The following is a 20,755-nucleotide window of genomic DNA, read 5'->3' on the forward strand; positions in this document are numbered from 1 at the left end:
GATGTTGACAATAGCTATTCAACATCGTGCTAATATTGTATACCGAGTCTATACCTTTCTGTTTACATCGTTTACATTGTAGACATTGCGATGTATACAATAGCTAGTCAACATCGTGTTCATATTGTTTACCTAGTCTTTACCTTTGTGTTTGCATCGTTCACGTCGTCAACATCGCGATGTTGACAATAGCTAGTCAACATTGTGTTTATATTGTATACCGAGTATATACCTTTCTGTTTACATCGATCACATCGTAGACATCGCGATGTTGACAATAAAGAAATTTAATTAATTTAAATGCTAATATTCATGAATTAGTTATGTTCTTTATGCATTTTACCGCAATATAACTGCCAAACGTAATTGTTTTTTTTTTACACTTTTTTAAACTTTGATGTAATTGTTTAATAAGCAATAATTGAAAGAATAACGAAGAAAGTCGCTTTTAATTGGCAAAAACTCCTAAAATTAGTTATAAATGTAAGCGATGTAATCATGATATCGTTAATACATTGTAAATATCACGAAGTTAACTATGTAAACGATGTTAACAGTAAATAAGAGTTCATATAATTTAAAATGTTGTTGACACGATATTGTGAACACTGCAATGTAAACGATGTAAACACGATATTGATAATACATTGTATACATCGCGGTGTTAACGATGTCAACGCTGTCAACAGTATGTAAGAGTTGTTATAGTGTAAACGATGTGGACGCAATATCGTGTAAACATTGTTATTATCTCGATGTAAACACGATATCGTTACAACATGGTAAACATCGCGATGTTAACAATGTAAACGAGGTAAACAGTATATAAGAGTTCTTACGATGTAAACGATATAAACACGATATCGTTAATACATTGTTTACATCGCGATGTTAACGATGTCAACGATGTAAACAGTATATAAGAGTTCTTACAATGTTAACGATGTTGACACATTATCGTGTTACATTGTAAATATCGCAATGTCGACAATATTGTTTATACATTGTGCACTGGATATGTCAGAACATTTCAGAATGATAAAAAATAATATGGACACAAATACCGGCTAAACCCCCTCCTTCCCCTCCAATCGAAAAAAAATAATAAAACACCGGCATCAAACAAAAACTGAAACATTCGCAGTGTACATCCACTCATACAGAACACATAGAAAATATAGGAATATGGTACAACAACAAAGCAGTGGCATTGGTATACGTATTATTCCTAAATTAAAGTACTAGTATATTACAAAAAGAATTACAAATACGAAATATGAAAGTACTACTCAAAATAAAAACCAACCATGAAAAAAAACAAAATTAAAAAAACCATGAATACTACATTCTTGTTCCTAATATCCTGGATAAACTACTTGCTCTCCCTTTATCTTTTATGTTTTCAGATGAAAAGTTTTTTCTGAATTTATGTTATCATTGAAGACATCTTATTTGGATTTACATAATAAATGCAGTTTTTTTTTAGGATAACGGAAATGACGTCATACATAATGGCATTGTCCATTATTACGCTATTCATTACAATATCAACAACAGAAAAGGTATCTGCGCTCACGTTGTCTGCTATAGAGGATGCCATTTGGACATCATGTTACAGGTAACGACCAGCAATCGGATCAACAACAAAATATTATTTCCATTATTTCCCTTATTTATTCAAACACGAGTTCTTCTTCCTTCTTCTCAAAAGGTATCAAAAGGTATACAGGCCTTGATTGATAAATGCGTTTTAACAAAACTGAACGCAAGCAACAAATTAAGCTCATTTCACCCACATGTATATTCATATTCATTAGTGTCTCATTTCTCTGATACGTATCACTAATGATTTGCTAAAAAGCAATCAATGAATCCAATGTTAAAGAAAAAAACAAACAAAATTTACGTAGGACCAAACTGTGTATACAAACACCTTGAACTACAATTATATGGATAAGAACTGATAGGTTAATATATCGTGGAAAGAAATAAGTCAACTTATTTAAAACCGATTTACAGATTTCATACACAAAATCATTAAGTTTTGTCAGAAAGGAATCGCTGACCACTGGCTAAAGGATACTGTCGTTACAGTATAACATCAGTGGTGTTAACGTAGTGTTGATGAAAACATGTTTTCGCCCATGTACTGTTTCTCTCATTTTGTGGGTATTCGTTTAAACAAAGCGCTTTTTTATACAGCTGACAACGTATGAATTCAAAACGTGTTCATTGTGACACTCAAACATATTTTTCTTTTTCTACTAAATGAATTGCAACAATAGTAGCTTTAGAAACAAATGACACGAGCTATAAAATGCACAAAAATATGAATGAATGAGGAATATCAACTTATACCAGTAAAACCTTTTTTGTATTAACTAGAGGATGAAAAGACAAATTCGACTGTACCAAAACGAACTTTTATAACCCTTTATACGTATAAAATGCACATCGCACATATATCATTATAATTCATTCTGTTTATTTAATTGTATTCACAATCCGTTTATGGGTTTGCGAATTGTCGGAGGAACAATACCATTTAACTCCGTCCAATATTGATGACGTAATACATTACAGGAATTTCAACAACTACCCTACAGTACAATAGACCACTATAAATACCAACACCCTACTACTCGGGAAAAAACTTATATATAAACAAATTCAAACAACAGCGAGCAGCATATGATCCAAATAGCTTATCTTTTATAGGCGCAAAATGGGATGAAGTTGAACTAATTTTACGTGCATGCATATTTTTCCACTCTCAACCTTATTTCATAAAACAAAGACACACAGACACACTAAAAAGAAGCACATTACAGCTAACAACAGAGTAACAACTAAATTATATAAGGAAAAAAAGACGACACATATTTGGGTTGTTCACCCGATTTTAGCAATATATCGAAACTATAAACAACTGTCATACAAGTGGGAGATTTAGCTAGCTAAGTTGTTTTTCAATTGTTTCGTTGATTGATACGTTTGATTTTGTTAGTTTTTGGGGACTTCCCCTTTTTTTGATTTGCCTTGTGGTTTAGTATTTTTGTTTTACTTTTGTATATGATAAATACATAAAAGCGCTTCGGACGCACGGAATATATAAAATGTAACTTTGTTCTTCATTTGCCGGACTATGTCGTCGATCGATTTGAGATATACCTCCTTTGTTATCAAACATGTATTTATATGTTTGTCATTTTTTTCACCAAGTTATGACTGCATAATCGTCAGCTCCTGATTGTCTTGTTTTTATCTGAACATAATTATCAGATGAACCTTCTTGATTGTGCCAGTACAAAAAAGTAAAATAACAAAAATACCGAACTTCAAGGGAATTCAAAACATAAAGTCCCCCATAAAACGGCAAAATCAAAAGCCCAAAGAAATTGTGTATTTCATACAATACATGAAATCCTCTAGATTCCTTTAATTACACTTAATCGTATAACAAACTGAACGCAATGGCGTTGTGTTGTATGGCAAATGAACTTAAATCTTGTCAAACAAAATAAAAAAAATTTTAAAAATTCATTTTTCTTATATGAACTTAAGAACTTGTGCTTGTGCAAACACAAGATTGATCATGTAATATGTTATGTAACTCTACCGTCATTCCATACAATTTGTGTGAAAACTTTTTTTCCAAAACTTCCTACAGAAAAGTACAGAATACCTCTACAATTAAGTTCCATCAAACCGTTAACAAGCTTCAGTCGTTGCCTATTAGGAATCGAGAAAGATCACTTGTGTTCGATCAGCAATCACTCGTATATCATTTTATTTGTTCGTATTTATTTCTGCACTAATTTGTATTGTTTGCTTACAAAACAGAAATTGACTAATGTAACAGCAAACATTTCATCGACTGAACACAACTTGCATGTGCCAGCTGTTTCCGTTTATAAATTTAATATTAATAAGATATAATAAATGTGCAGTAACTATATGAATTCAATTATAATACCATATGGTTTTTATCAGGTTAAAAAAACATAACATTTTTTAAGCATTTGAGCTTACATAACTTATATATAATGTAACTGCTTAAGTGTCGTACAAAACCGTCTTAAATAATACACTGTCCATTGTATAAGTCTCTTGATATATCATAATGAAAAACACAGAATGGAAAATAATTAAAGCATAAAGAGAATTGTAAAATAAAGTGACATTGAAAGAGACACCAAAATAGTATTCTAGCGACATTTTTGCTTAAAAATGCAACGGATAAAAAGGTGCTTTTCATTTTTGATGGTAAAAAGTTCCGGTTAAGTAACAATCGTTCTCATATAATATTGAATTTATTGTTGAAAACATGAAAAATTAAAAGATAAGCGAAAGATACCAAAGGGACATTCAAAGTCGAAAATAAACTGACACCGCCATGGCTAAAAAAGAAAAAGACCAAACGACAAACAACAGTATAAAAAACACAACATAGAAAACTAAAGACTGAGCAACACGAACCCCACCAAAAACAGGGGTGATCTCAGGTGCTCCGCAAGGGTAAGCAGATCCTGCTCACCACGGATATATGAAAGAGTTAAGTATAAAATAAGTTTATGATATTGATTTGTGAAATTCGTTTTAGTTTCATACTCAATTTAATAGTCTATAGACGAAGTATATCATATGAACACGAATATGCAATTTATTTTATAGCTTGAACAGACATATCTAATAATCGTAATTTTGACACCATGACTAAGTATTAAACCCTAGTAGTAGATGAGTGTGCTCGAAAGATGTGAACACGTACGTGAAAAGTGGTTTAATTAGGAGGAAATAATGCTTACAGCTGCTATAGGCATACTCTGCTCATGCAAAAACAAATGTTTTTCTGTTTACAACTTTCCATTTTTTGATCAACATACAGCAAAGATTAAATATATAAGGAAGGAAACATAAGAATAACAAGATGTGGTATGATTGCCCATGAGACAACTCTCCACCAGAGACCAAATAGACGTTTAACAACTTTAGGTCACCGTACGGCCTTTATGTACATCTTTTAATAACTATAGTACAGTTATACAAATATCTAGATAAATCATGATATAATAGTTTCAAAATAAACTTTTAATTGGTCTGGTTATAAATATAATTAAAATTGACTTTGTCAGCTTTTATCACAAAAAAAATAAATTTCAATTGTCCTCCACGCACCGGTTTTCCTGCTGTTACATTTGCTTATTCGTAAAGACATTCAAAAAAATCAAATACTTTTATTCAAAATATAATATGATATATGTCATATCTAAAACATTGAAAACCATCAGGGAATATTAATATAATTATAGAATATCAATAAATCAGACAGAATGTCAATTTGTTAAATTTCCTCGAAGAAATAAATTTTGAAACCTGAACATGTCTTTAGGCAAAATGTAATTTTGAATGTTTTATCAAAAGCTCTGAATGCGACAACGTGTTTTTTTACAAACAAAAGCATTGGTTACAACAACCTGGCATATGAGAGACAACAGTAGTTTTTCGGTGTTTAAAACTGACATATCCTTTTTGAAAAGAAAGAAAAACCCCGAGAAAACCACATTATTATCATTTTTTTCAAACGGAGCTGACCGGGAGCGTCGACTGGGCAAGCCTGTTTTGCTTGCATTACTTTTATGAGAATTTACGTTCCATGAGCATTCCGTGGTGCGTTTTTATATTGTGTTTGTAATTAGATTTTTACCCTTCAAACTAAAAACAATTGTGGTATTTGCTAAGAAATTTAAGTTTATCCATTGTATTTTCATAATCATACAATAAACGTTTGTAAAATGCAAAATAAACTTTATATGGAAACCTTTCAACTCTGTTAGCACTAAAATTTACTGCTTTTTTTTTTTGTCTTTAAAATATTACACCGAAACAAATGTTCATAAGTAATATTTTTCATCCGGTCCTGGCTTGCAATTCATGTTTTGAAGCCTTCCATTTATGCATTGTATTTTTGTAAATATGCACATAACTTGACACGAAATTTTTATTTTAGTTTGTGCAAAAACATTTAAAAATTGATAAAGTATCCATTTTGATGGTATACAAAAGATGAAAAATTATACGAATTATCTGTATAATTTGCAACATATTAAAACTCTGATCGATTATACAATATATAACTCCGAAAAGTTCCAAATTGTCATTATAGATTACATCAGAGAATCAAATTAGCAGATTTAATTAATGATAACGCTTAATCAAACTATACTAGAAAATAAATTGGTGAGACGTTCATGACAATGAGTTGGAATAAATCAGATCGGTAAGATGAATTGACCTTTCAGTCATTCTTGATTTCTTCATTCAGACATCGGTCGATAAGTATTTCACTGCATTCATAAAACAGAGTTACTCCGTCGCCTGATAGTTGTGTTTGAAATACTTAAATAAACTGGCAAAATATAACGGATGTAAGTTTCCAAGCTTGAAAATGGGGAAGCAGTCATCCAGCCGTTAAATAAAAGCAGGTGCAAAAATTCAATTTGTGTAAAAGCTTCCTGTAACGTTGATTTTGGTTGAAAACTGGAGTTTATAACACAGGTACGCACTTTACCCCACCCATCCAACTTGATTACGCTATTTAAATAAAAATGTTTTCTTGTATTTCAGCCTTACAATGTATTTTTTCATTTCAATTTTACATAGTTGTTCTTTTTCGACAAAAACTTTTTTTGTGCATAAATATCTTTAAATACTAAAATATAACATCTAAATACATATCTGTTTTGCTTTCCTATTAAAAAAATCGAATATGATTCGGGTTAACCAAGAAGCGCTCTTTAACCGCTTGACAATGAGCGCACTTGATGTAGTTTAAGTAAGAAAGGCTTTCTCTCATTCCATTTGAAACGAAGGTGTCTAATGTATGTTGATCCAGAATGGCTTTCATGCCGATATAGCGAATCTTGTACAAGATATTCCAGAATTGCTTTCATGCCGATAAACTACAGCGTATCTTGTACAGCATAACCTAGAATGGCTTTCGTGCCGATTAACTACAGCGTATATTGTGCAGGATAACCAAGAATAGCTTTCATGCTGATACACTATAGCGTATCTTGTACAGGATAACCAATAATGGCTTTCATGCCGATACACTACAGCGTATCTTGTACAGGATAACCCAGAATGGCTTTCATGCCGATAAACTACAGGGTATCTTGTACAGGATAACCCAGTATGGCTTTCGTGCCGATAACTACAGCGTATCTTGTACAGGATAACCAAGAATGGCTTTCATACCGATACACTACAGCGTATCTTGTACAGGATAACCAAGAATGGCTTTCATGCCGATACACTACAGCGTATCTTGTGCAGAACAATCCAAAATGGCTTTTCAACCAATTCAGTATTAACATAATTGAGGCATGTTAATCCAGGACGGCTTTCCAAACGTTTTTTTTATGTTAACAGCTTATACAGATAATCTTAAATGGCTTTCCAGCCTAATGAAACACCACTATAATGCACGGAAATAAAAACAACTTTCTAATCGGTTGAAATTGATGATATCAGATGCAGTTATCGCAGAATGACTTTTCAAACGATTTATTATGTGTATACCTGCTTCGGAATTAATCCAGACTGGCTTTTAAACGACTCATTATTAACATACCCGATGCAATGACAAGGCTTTCCATCAATTTACTACTAATAAACATTACTAGTATGTGGCTTTATGCTCAATAGCTTTTACAAGGCTAATTTTACAATAAGCCAGTATTTTGCAGATAAATCGAAAATGGCTTTTCAACAGTGAAAACTGTGTCCAGCAGATGATTTGTTATCCTGAATATTACATAAACCGCATCTGAGATCACGTCGGTGTTTGTTGTGGATCCTATTGGCCCGTTTTTAGTATTGTGTGTGGTGTTTTGTATGCGTTTGTTTGTCTTTTCTTCTGATTTTTGACATCCATGGTTTTGTTTGTTTTTTCCAACTTATGAATTTTGATTGTCCCTTTGTATCCTTATGTTTTGTCTCTGTTTTAAATGACTATAACACTAGTACGTGTAAGCCTGTAAGTATTGATAATACGGGCATTCTTAATATTTTGATTAAAACGCCATTGACAATTCTCATTTAAACGCTAGTGTAATTCATTAAGTTGTAAGTCTGGTATCTTCAATAAGTATTTTGTAACATTGGTAGCTTCAGCTGTCTCTTAATGATAATGAAAATACCTTATACAGGTTAATCCAGTTTGAGTAATAATGAGCGTATACGGTGAAAGGGATACGGAAAATCATTCCAGTAGATTGAAAATGAGTGTAAACAAGTATCAACAAAAATGCCAAACTATAAATAAATTCATAAAGGGGGATGTCCATATAACAGGACAAAACAAAACGCTTGACTACATCAACCAACGGATTGAATGGAAAACAACTGTCATAATCCTGACTTGGTACAGGCATTTTCCAAAGAAAATGGTGGGTCAAATCTGGTTTTATAGCTAGATAAAACCCCCCACTTGTATGACAGTCGTTTATAGTTCCGTTATATTGACAAAAATTTGTGACTGTTTGTTGTCCAACCGATTGACAATGAGCATACCAGATACATATGTTCAAGGATATTTTTCCAACTTTTTACAATATGTTTATCTGATACTATACAACTAAATCCATAAAGGCTTCCTACGTATTGACTGTTGCATATCTGGTGCAGGTTTGTCCATTAAAGCTTTCGATTTCATTGAAAATAATTGGGTTACAACAAAAAGACAATAAGTGTACCTCGTCTTGTATTAACAGCCCCTCTGGTCATGTTATTACTGGATATCTAAACATAATTCATCATGAACATCTCCGAAAGGTGATATATCATGGTCCTATAGTGTTCAGAGAACCCAATGCGAACCATAACTTCAAAATAATTATGGATTCCATCGAGGACTACGTCAGAGCATGGGCTAAACAAGAAGAAGTTGAACTGGACACTTTGTCGGAATGGGTCAAAACAATCAGGTCTCTGATAAAACGTCGAATTCATAAGTTCAAAAACTGTGTGATTGATCGACCAAAGTCCGTTTTCAGAGACAAAAAAGCTGTGAAATGTCTATCATCTCGTCACGATAAATATGTTGTTGTTCCTGCGGATAAAGCTTCAAATAATATTGTCTTTGTATGTAAATCGTACCACTACGCGTGCCTTGTAGAAGAATTAGGAATAAATTAGCTCTCAGGTAATCCCACATACAAAAACGTATCATTTCGCACGGATGAGATTTTTTGGCGAATCATAAGTCCTTCATGGCTTCAGGGATCATTAAATTGAATAGCAAATCTGAGGACTTACCTTGTTTGTATTGGATACCTAAGCTCCACAAAATTCCGTACAAACAACGGTATATTGCCGGCTCATCTCAATGTTCTACAAAGGAATTGTCCGTTAGATTGACAAAAATTCTATCTGCAGTGAAAGAGGGTCTTCAGAAATACTGTGCGACTGTTTACTAGCGTAGTGGTATTAACCATATGTGGATTCTAAAAAACTCTAATGAACTTCTGGATAATCTTAAATCTAAATCTTTCTCTGAAATTAATTCTATCGAAAATTTTGATTTTTCAACCCTTTATACCACCATTCCCCATGTAAAATTGAAAAATCGTCTAAAAGAAATAATCCACAATGATTTTCAATATAAAAAAAATGGTACCCTACGCTATAAATGTATTGCTTTGGGATACCATACGACATATTTTGTTAATAGTGAACAGAAAAGTAAAACTTGCTACACAGAGGAACAGGTGATCAGTATGCTGGAGTTTCTTTTTGACAACATATATGTTGAATTTGGAGATAGACTTTTTCAACAAATTGTCGGCATTCCTATGAGAACGAACTGTGCGCCTCTCCTTGCTAACCTCTTTTTATTTTTATATGAGTCGGAGTTCCTTCAGACACTTGTCAAAAACAAGAAGATAAAAGATGCCAGATTATTTAATTTTACATTCAGAAAAAAGTAAAATAACAAAAATACCGAAGTCCAAGGAAAATTCAAAACGGAAAGTCCCTGATCAAATGGCAAAATTAAAAGCTCAAACACATCAAACGAATGGAAAACAACTGTCATATTCCTGACTTGGTACAAACATTCCTTGTGTAGAAAATGGTTGATTAAACCTGATTTTATAGCTAGCTAAACCTCTCACTTGTATGACAGTCATATAGAATTCCATTATATTGACAGCAATGTGTGAGAAAAAACAGACATAATAGGTAACAATGTTAAAATTGGCGAACAGCAGTCAATAGTGTGTTATAATCTAAATCAAAATTAAGATTATAACACAATGTTGATTGCTGTATCCAAATCTTTTAGATTTTTACCCATTATGTCTGTTCTGTTTTTGAATGAGCATACAAAACGGAGGATACTCCAGAATTTCGATTATCCTACACTTTTAATCATTTTATAACTCACTTGGAATCAACCAATGCTAACGTACTGGAAGTCTTTAACAAAATAATCTCCAAATTATTGGTTTAAAACATCAATAGAAATATGATGAATATTTTGTTTCTAAATTATTGTTAACTTTAGGTGTAATATCACCAAATCACAGTACGTCACATCCGGTTGCATACGAAAATAGGTCGGAAAAAAATATTCCCTTGAATTTGACAGTTGTAGGTAATTAATCCTACATTTCATTGCAGTAAAACATTTCTGGGTCATAAACATATATCTTGGGTATTTAAAAGCACCATTATTTTTTTATTTGGGGTTTCTATAGAATATTTTGGAAACTTGAGGTTACATGGTTACTAAAGCTTGTACACAAGTTAATAAAAGAGGAAAATTTGATTGGTTAACTTCCAGTGATGGTTATTTTCTTATATGCAATGAAATAGTATGTGAAATTTTTTCTATAGTACTGGACAGGATAAAAATTTACTCATACCAAGTATTTCTGTATTTGAAACAAAGAAAAATTCTGCACAATTTTTTGAAAAGTGCAAATTTAACAAAGACTAATAGGGGAAAATCAATGGTGGTATTACACCTAATATGGGAAGCTGTACATGCACCTTTGACATTGTTAGTACTCTCATTTGTTAAAATTTTCTTGCTATTTAAGTGAAATATTACAAAAAATGAAATATTCTGAGTGGATTGAGTCTCCAAAACACATTTTATGAGAAAATTTCCTTGAAATAGGACTCTACCATGAATATTAGTTGACATAACAAGCCATACTAAGTGTTTTGGGGAGCCTTTTCTCCTTATTTCTTATATTCTGCTATAATAGAAAATGTTTCTAAGAAATACTTTAATAAATATATAGTTATAAGTAAATGAAATTATTTTTAAAGCAGTAACAACAAATTATTCACAGGAAGAGAAGCTTTTTATGTCCCTCTCTGGAACGCTGCGTAAATTTAAGTTTTACGTAAGGACTTATTGAAACCTCCTTGGAGACTGTAAACTTTTATGTTGATAGTTCATTCAGCTTGAATACTTCAACTACTCATTTATTATAACATTTCTATCATAAATGAGTGAAAGTTACCCCAAAATTTTTATTTATTGGCCTTAAAAGTTGAAATTTTGAGGAAATGAGAGGTATAAATGGGCCAAAACAGACCTTATAAGGAAGACAAAGAGGTCCATTAGTGGTATTTATCATCCTAAAGTCATCTTTTGTATCATATTCAACTGTTTGTAGGCAGATGAGATAGATATTTGATCATTTATTGGTCTACACTATATTCTATCATGATGCGGCTTGGTTTGGATCTTTCGAAGAAATTTTGCTCGAATCGCTGTAGATGTCATCTTACATTATACTAGATTTTTCTCAAACTATTGAACAGATTATGACAAAACTTGACAGGAATGCTTGAAATAACCAGTATTACAAAGGAAAAAAGTCTCATTCAGTTTATTTAACAAAAAAGTCTTCTTTAGGTGTAATACCACCAAATCATAGTACGTCACATCCGGTTGCATACGAAAATAGGTCGAAAAAAAATATTCCCTTGAATTTGACAGTTGTAGGTAATTAATCCTACATTTCATTGCAGTAAAACATTTCTGGGTCATAAACATATATCTTGGGTATTTAAAAGCACCATTATTTTTTTATTTGGGGTTTCTATAGAATATTTTGGAAACTTGAGGTTACATGGTTACTAAAGCTTGTACACAAGTTAATAAAAGGGGAAAATTTGATTGGTTAACTTCCAGTGATGGTTATTTTCTTATATGCAATGAAATAGTATGTGAAATTTTTTCTATAGTACTGGACAGGATAAAACTTTACTCATACCAAGTATTTCTGTATTTGAAACAAAGAAAAATTCTGCACAATTTTTTGAAAAGTGCAAATTTAACAAAGACTAATAGGGGAAAATCAATGGTGGTATTACACCTATAACACATATATTAATCGTTGATATTTCGTGATCATTTTGGTCGATTATATCTTGCAAACGTTCTAATTGTGGGCTTCCGTTTAGTTCAAAAAGGGCTTTCGTAAGTGATTTCTCTTTTCTCTTTGTATCTTCGATATATTTTAGGTATACACATTAGTTTACCGAAGCGAGTCCAAATGAAATTATTGTGACACTTTCAGATAAGTGCATTGCTTATATTTTATTATTGCCTTGCAGTACATAACTATTCAAATAATATATTAATTTGACAAAGTATATTCAATTATTTCTGTGTGATAATGCAGTACCATTTCATCCAGTTAGTAATAAAGCAGTTAATCGCCAAAGAAAATAGAAAAAAATCAATCAGATTTAATTGGGAATAAATGTATAATTGATTACAATAGCTATACTCATGCTTTAAGAGTAAAAAATTGAAAACAACACGTTTAATAATTTCATGCGTCCGAAGCGCTTTTCTGGATTTACCTTCATCAGGAACGCTCAATGCCAAACATTTGAAATCCGAGGGATGTATAAGTACCGAAACAGTTGAAGAGCTATATGACAAAAATACCTAAAAATATAGCCAAATTCATCTAAGGTCAACTTTGCCTGAGGGAGTTGAAACCTTAGTTTCTTTATAATTTCAAAATTTATAAACAGACAATTTTAGAAAAGTTTGTTATAAATCATGTCAGTACAGAAGTACTGACTACTGAACTGATGAACGTTTTAGGTATAGTTTAGTTGCGGTACTTTTTTCTGTGCTGTCAAGTTCCCATCACATTTCCAATTCAAAGGTTTAATTGAAAGTAAGCGTATAGGAATCAGGAGAAACCTTTTATAAGTATGCGCGACACGATTAATAGTGTTTATCATGTTAGTTTTGAATAAAACGGTTGGAAGGTAAGAAAATATTATAACTTCGTAACAAACAAATACAACATGTTTTAAACAAAGGCCTCTTTACCACCTTGTTATCCATAAACCAGTTTCCTCAACAAGTATTCGTAAATGTTTGTTTTCATAGCATGCGAAGGTAATTAGTCGGCAAACGCATTGGAGAGGGTTTGATGTCAAAATTTTTACGATCATGACAGAAAAATGTTGTCTAATTTATTTGAATAATTCTAACAACTACATGTAAATAACCCACTAGTAATAAGGATGCAGTTGGTTTCAGCTGTGCAATTACTAATAATAGCAATTACTAATAATTGCAAAGATGACACTATTGGATATTTGTATTTTTGTATGATTGGTTATGCTAGGAGTATTCCAATTTCTGAACATGAATACAATAAGGGCTTGCATATAAATCTAGGTAATTAAGAAATACATATGATAGTAAGGATCGTAGATTTTTATTGAATATGTTGTAGCCCCTGTTGACAAAACGGCCAACCAAAATTGCTGTATTGCCTGCATTCCGTTGATAACAGTTTTACATTATACGCTTAACCAGTTATTACTTCTAATTTGACTTAATGCCATGCAAAAATATTTCCAAACAACAAACACAAAGTATTATTCCACTTCAAGATCACTAAAAATCAGAAGTTACTTAGTGCCAATACATAATCATTTACTATAATAATTATACTTTTCAACAGAGAAGCAGTCAATTATAAAATGAACACATAAATCTCCAAACGATTTAGGTTCATTAAGAAAAAATAGGTATATCTCTGACTGTTTTTTTGGCTGTAGTGATATTTTAAAGGTAGTAATTTGTCAAATTACGAAAAATTAATGTACAATTAATTATATGTATGTAACGCAAAACTTGTGTGTTGAAATAATTATGTAACTTAAACAAATGTTTCTTGAAGACTAAACTACATCTGGAATAGAAAGCATTGCATCAAATCAGAAAACACATGGGATTATCTGTAAATACAGGCAACAGTAGTTTACCGATGTTCAGGTTCAAACCTCATGCATCATAATTCGATTAAGTGGAAAAAATAAAGGTTGCAAAAAAAAAATGGGAATCGCATGAATTTCAAGAGGAGCAGTCCAGTTACGTCGACAGGATAAGCGTCTCTTGCTATGCATGCATAACCCTTTTTCAACTGATTTTTATAGTTTGTTCTTAATGTTGTACTGTAGCTCTACTATCCCAGGTTAGGGAGAGGGTTTAGAGCCTCCAAACATGTTTAACCCCGCCACAATTCTATTTGTGCCTGTCCCAAGTGAGGAGCCTGTATTTCAGTGGTTGTCGTTGTTTCATGTTTGTCATATTTGTTTTTCGTAAATCGTTTGTTATAATTAGTCTGTTAGTTTTTTTAAATTGCAGTGTTTCATATTTTTCATGTCAGGGCATTTTATAGCCGAATATACGGTTTGAGGGTTTCTCATTATTGAAGGCCGTACGGATTCCTATAATTGCTTGAATCCACTTCATTTGAACTCTGGTGGCTAGTTGTCTCATTGGTAAATCACATCTCCTTATTTTTAGATTCTCTGCTAGTCAAAATGACATAATCGGAATAGAACACAATCGGTAAAATTCGTAAATACAATATTGTAATGTATTTGTAGAGTTGACACCGTCAATCGTAGATTTGACGGTCGCAAATGAAATTGACAATGAAAACTCTAAAAATACAGTACTGTTATTCATATTTTAACGCAAAATTCTTAAAATGATCAAAATGAAACATTTAACGGTATACGATAGAGAAAAGATCCCTCGTTGATATATCCTTAAGATTTTGACACAAAGTCAACTTTGATATGCACTATTGAAATGTGCAAAAATATACCATCATGACAAGGCACTTGTCTCAGAAAAAAATTTCCTATATACCTTAATAAAATAACACAACTTTTAAAAGGAAAGAAATATTTTCATACGGTTTTTTAAAAAACCAATCCTAAATTCACTGGCCTTTAAGGCAATCCCTAAAATGAAGGTTTGATACGTTAAAATATTTGTGAAAACATATAATTTTCGACAATAAAAAGCAAATAACGATTTTCTTGCTAATATGAATGCATGAATATAAAATTCAATTGTTGATTTCTGATTGCGTTTTCGATATAACATTCTTTAAGTAGTATATAGTCGATTGGAAAAGAAACAAATAGGGGTCCATGTGCTCACTTTTTATCTAGAAATAGAAAACCCAGTTTTTGTAAATGCTAGAGATCCCTTACCCCTTTTTGGCGCTAAATTATGTTGCAGTGTATTCTTAATTGAACAACGTAGTGCAGTTTTTCCCGCCGTACATCAAAACGCAATACGAATTGCTGGCATATACGATATTATTGATGGTACAAACTATCATAAATTTGGCGTGCTTAAATATACAACATGTTCGTTTTCCATTGCAAATACTTTCAAATTCACGTAACCGATTTGATGACGTTAGTGATTTTTTCAGGAGTTTTGTATACTTATCAGCAGCAACGTTGCGAAAACAGCCGTTAAATTTGTTTATTATTTCCCTTGTTACTGTATCGCATGCCCTTAAAATATCCCGTAAACGTCTACTTCGAATGCGCAAATTGTTGCCAATGACTCAGACCGTCATCCGATGAAAGACATCGTCCAATCAAAATTGGCGTTACATGCCTTTTAAAATTAGAATTAAGGACTGACAGTACTGTAGTTGAAGAGTTGCCGCCCACAATTAACGATTTGTCGGTCGCAAATACAGTTTAACTTGCAACGCGTAGCGGAGATAGTAAAACTGATACTTTTGACCGTCAAATCAAAATTGACGGCGGTAACTCTTCCGACTACAGTATCGTTATTCCTGTTCTTACACAAAGAAAATTGGAGCTTGTCAAAATGTATAAATTCAAGATTAAATAAAAAGATGAAACTTCATTAATTAATTTGGCGCGTAAACATCATGCAAAACACGACGTCATACAAATGAAAACATTCACACCAAAGGTTATTTCGTCACGTGTACGATTCAGTTTTGGATAAAATCCCATTGAAACGGCGATTTTGAGGGTTTTCTATGTTTTATTTTCGATTTTATTGTATTAATCGAACATTTGTGAATTCCAGCAATTTAAAATGGCTACCCAAAGCATATCAATTTTAAATTTGACGGTAAATTTTAGCCAATGAAAAAAGTTGTTACATAAAGATTGCATTTGAATAAAGACGACTTTCTGGAATCTAAAGTTCTAAAACTGCGAAAACATTTAGCTGGTAAGTTGAGACACGTATAATAATAATAATAATAATAATAATAATAATAATAATAATATCTTTATTTAGAGAGAGTAACTCATTTGGATTACACCAATTTTCAATAAGGCTCTCTTAATACAATAATAATTACATTAAAAATAAACAATACATATTCAATAATAATGATAAATAAAGATGTAATACAATTTAAATACAATAAACAATTATTATATATGGCATTACAGTACAAATATCATGGTAATGTTAAAAGTACATAGATTTGTAGTTATGTTTAAATTCTAATACTGTGTTTGATTTTTTAATTGAATCAGGAAGAGCATTCCATACTTTTGGTCCATTGTACGAGACCCTAGACATACAACTCTGTATTTGGTTTTGGAATTATAAAATTATCTGAGGACGAAAATCTCGTATTGTATTTTTGGTTTGCAGAAGCTGATACAATAAGACTGGACATATATTCTGGAGCTAAGCCATGTTTTGCCTTATACATTAGTAATGATTTATGATAATGTATTCTTTGTGTAATCGGCACAATGTTACATTCGTGAAATAATTCGCTTGAAGGTTTGGTGTAATCATGTTCGTCTAAAATTATTCTTGCTGCCCTCTTTTGCAGTTTTAGTAAACTATCTAATAGAAAGTTATTACAGTTTCCCCATATTGAACAACAATAATCTAAGTGAGGTAAAACGTAAGCGTTATAGAAAATTTGTCTAGCTTTGTGATTTAAATATTTCTTTATCCTTTTTAGTAAAGCTAAAGAAGAGTTAACCCTTTTTATGATATAATCAATATGAGAAGACCAAGATAGAGATGCATCAACAAAAATACCTAGAACCTTTTCACATGTACTTTCTTTAATTTGTTGTCCATTCATAGCAATATTAATGTTTTCATTTGAAGTAGCTGAAAGCTTCTGTTTAGAGCCAATACATATAGCCTTCGTTTTAGATACATTTACAGCCATTTTATTGTCATCACACCAGCTAAAAATATCTTGTAAAACCGTATTAAGTTTATGACTGATACAACTTTTGTTTTGTCCAATGACTGATATGGTGCTATCATCAGCAAATAAATCGGTGTTATGATTAGGATTAGATAAAGGAAGATCATTTATAAAAATTACAGGTCCTAAAACGGATCCTTGAGGTACACCCGTTTTTTGTTTTTGTAAGTCTGAAGATGTATTTGAAATAGATACCATCTGATATCTGTCAGCCAAATATGATGTAAACCATCGTAGCGAAGTATAAGCAAATTTGTATTTGTTTAATTTTTGAATAAGCAGTTCATGATTGAGAAGATCAAAGGCTTTTGCTAGATCTAGAAACACTGCCCCAACAAGATCGCCATCATCAATGGCTTTAAGCCATTTATCCAATAAAGCTGTTAACGCAGTTTGACAAGAATGGTTTGCGCGAAAGCCTGACTGCATTCTATACAATAAGTTGTATTTATTAAGATACTTTACTAAGTGTGTTTTCACATGTTTTTCGAGGATTTTAGAAATGAGTGGTAAAATTACAATTGGTCTGTAATTAAAAACGTATATGTTGTATCGGTCAAAAACGTCGTTATGGTGAACGTATACTTATGAAGTGTTGATTTCAGTCGATTTTAAATGAAAAAAAAAAGTTTCTAGATACAACTGCTTAAACTCCTTTTTTGTACATATCGTGTGCCACACACACAAAAACATGGCAAATAATAAAATTGTTTTCTTCCGAAATGTTGACAGTAATAACAAGGGTGATGTTTGTAATAACGCAAGGTATCAGACGATTAAAATCATACTATCCGTTTTAGATTAAAAATCAATCATTTTCTGGGATAAAGCATAGAAAAAGGATTAGGGTAAAATTGTAATAGAAATCTATCACTGACGTCATAACGTTGTCTGAATTTAGCCACGAAACAATCAAAACGTTCGACACAAGTACATGTATCATACAAATTTTGAGATCAGCCAGATTAAAATGCATCTTTATCCAGAAATGGTTGGACAAACGAAAAGAAAGGATAAAGTGTATTTATTTCCGACACAAAATCACCACTCGTACATCGTGAGACCTTGACTGGACTAACACCAGGAGAAATAAAAACGAATTACATGTTTTAATGAGACAGTAGGGCTTTAATATACATCCATGACAAAACTTATTACAGAAACTTGACAAAAATCAAAGCAGAAAAAAAATGCGAAACTTTTGCTATTCTCTACCTCAAGGTAACAGAGTTATTTTCAACATGGTATACAAGCTCAAGCCGATTCCTTTGACCATAACACTTCATTTGTGCAATTTCGATATTATCAACAAATTTCACACTACATTGTTATAATTTAGCCAACATTCATTGTATAATATAGAAACTTTATCTAAACATTGCTAACCTAGTACAAAATTTGCGTTGATAACATCTTCATTTGACGGGATTTGATGCCCTCAGTTTTATACACTTGTGGTTTTAAGTCTGTGATAAATTTCCATAGCGTCTTTCTTACACAGTAGTGTCATCAATTATCAGTAAAAGATTGCAATATTTTGCGGTAAAATAATTCAAAAGTGACAATAGGAAAGACTAAGGTATGATTTTACATACGGTATGCAGTGATAAATTATCAACATTGGTAACAATTGAATCAGAACAAGAATAAGAGTAGGTCTGTTATTTCTAAATAATACATTCAGTTTTACTGAATCTGGTAAATTTCAAACAAAAACAAATTTATTACATCGAAGTAAACTGAAAACAGAGGATATCTCAAATGTCAAATTAATGATAAACAATGATGTATTAACTGAATTATTACATTCTCTATATTTATTACTAACGTATAATAAATAGCAGACTAAATATTTAAATATTGAATATACTGGACATACATAAACTACTTTCAATGAAGTACAAATAGTACGCATATTCTCTCAGCTGTTCGATAAATTGTATAAATTCGGAAAATAGCTTACCAAATTAACTGACACAATCTGATGGATATCGAACAGCACAGCTTAGGGATCACCAAAACACTTGTTGATGTTAAAATATATTGTACAAACTGTATACAATGTAGAAGGTAATAACCTCTGACTAGAACAAGGGGCACTTCTAAATCGACGAGATAATTCATATGATATTCAAAATTCCGTTATTGTCGATAAAACCATTTTTAATAAAAAAAAAAAGCCGATGTATAATATAGTTTTTTAAGTGTTATATTAAAAAAAATGTTAATTTCTTAATTGATATATTAGACAGACGTTTGGTTATATTGTAAACTTCATGAATCTTATAGAGAATTTATAAAAGAATATCTGTATAACGTGTATATGGGTTTGGTTTAATGCTTTGTTCAATTTCGAAATAAGGCATACGCATATAAATTATTCAAGGAATTGTCAAGAGATAATGGGTTTAGAAAGTGACAAGACCCATTACAGGGCATGATTTATGTTCAAGACAAAAAAGGGATATTAAGTATGGATACAGTAACAAACGACAATCACTGAATAACAGGCTCCTGATTTGTTAACAGGAACATACAGAACATGTATACGGACGCCCAACCCTCCCTTAACCTGGGACAGTGGTGTAACAGCACATCATAAGAACAAACTATAAAAATCAGTTGAAAGGGCTTAATATCGTTTCACCTCGGCCTCTAGTAAGTGTTCTCAATCTATTATTTAAATGCTTTTAACTAGTTCCATAACTACTATCAAAAACTTATCATTAACTATTGTAATAAAACATATGTAAATAATGGAATTAACTATTTTTGGAGTGTAAAAAATTCTTTGGATGTTTTAGATGAATCACGTGCTTTTGATGGTCCTTTTGATTCTTCTGACAGTTTTGACTTTCAACTCTTTACACTACACTTCCACACAATCTTATCAAACAAAAATGTTCCTATTTAATTAAATGGACGTTAGAAAAATCTAATTGCAAATATACTTGCTGCAACTCATTTAAAGCCTTCTTCTCTAATGAGAAAGGTAAATATGCTAGATATACTTACTGGAGGTATGATGAGATGATTGAAGCAGTTTATTTCTCCTTGATAACATTTATCTACGTTTCGGCAATAAAGTGTATCGACAGGTTGTAGGTATTCCTATGGTCACCAATTGCGCCCCTTTAATAGCAGACTTGTTCTTGTAC

At 31.8% G+C, this 20,755-nt stretch overlaps 1 protein-coding gene across 6 annotated transcripts in view; it reads right to left on the bottom strand.

Annotated features, from left to right (window-relative positions):
* The window catches only part of LOC127731174 (corticotropin-releasing factor receptor 2-like), a 134,408-nt gene that overhangs the window by 88,921 nt on the left and 24,732 nt on the right, over positions 1-20,755 (bottom strand). The window contains exon 2 of one of the 6 annotated variants that reach the window (XM_052240117.1): positions 9,322-9,396. The exons of 4 other annotated variants lie outside the window; for them this stretch is intronic. The gene's annotated coding sequence lies outside the window, so the exon portion shown is untranslated. Of the gene's footprint in view, positions 1-3,685; positions 3,751-9,321; positions 9,397-20,755 lie in introns of those variants that run through there. One more of the 6 variants, XM_052240118.1, reaches the window with a different exon arrangement.

Source organism: Mytilus californianus, unplaced genomic scaffold (genome assembly GCF_021869535.1).
Source record: "Mytilus californianus isolate M0D057914Y unplaced genomic scaffold, xbMytCali1.0.p SCAF_2, whole genome shotgun sequence".
Lineage (NCBI taxonomy): Eukaryota > Metazoa > Mollusca > Bivalvia > Mytilida > Mytilidae > Mytilus > Mytilus californianus.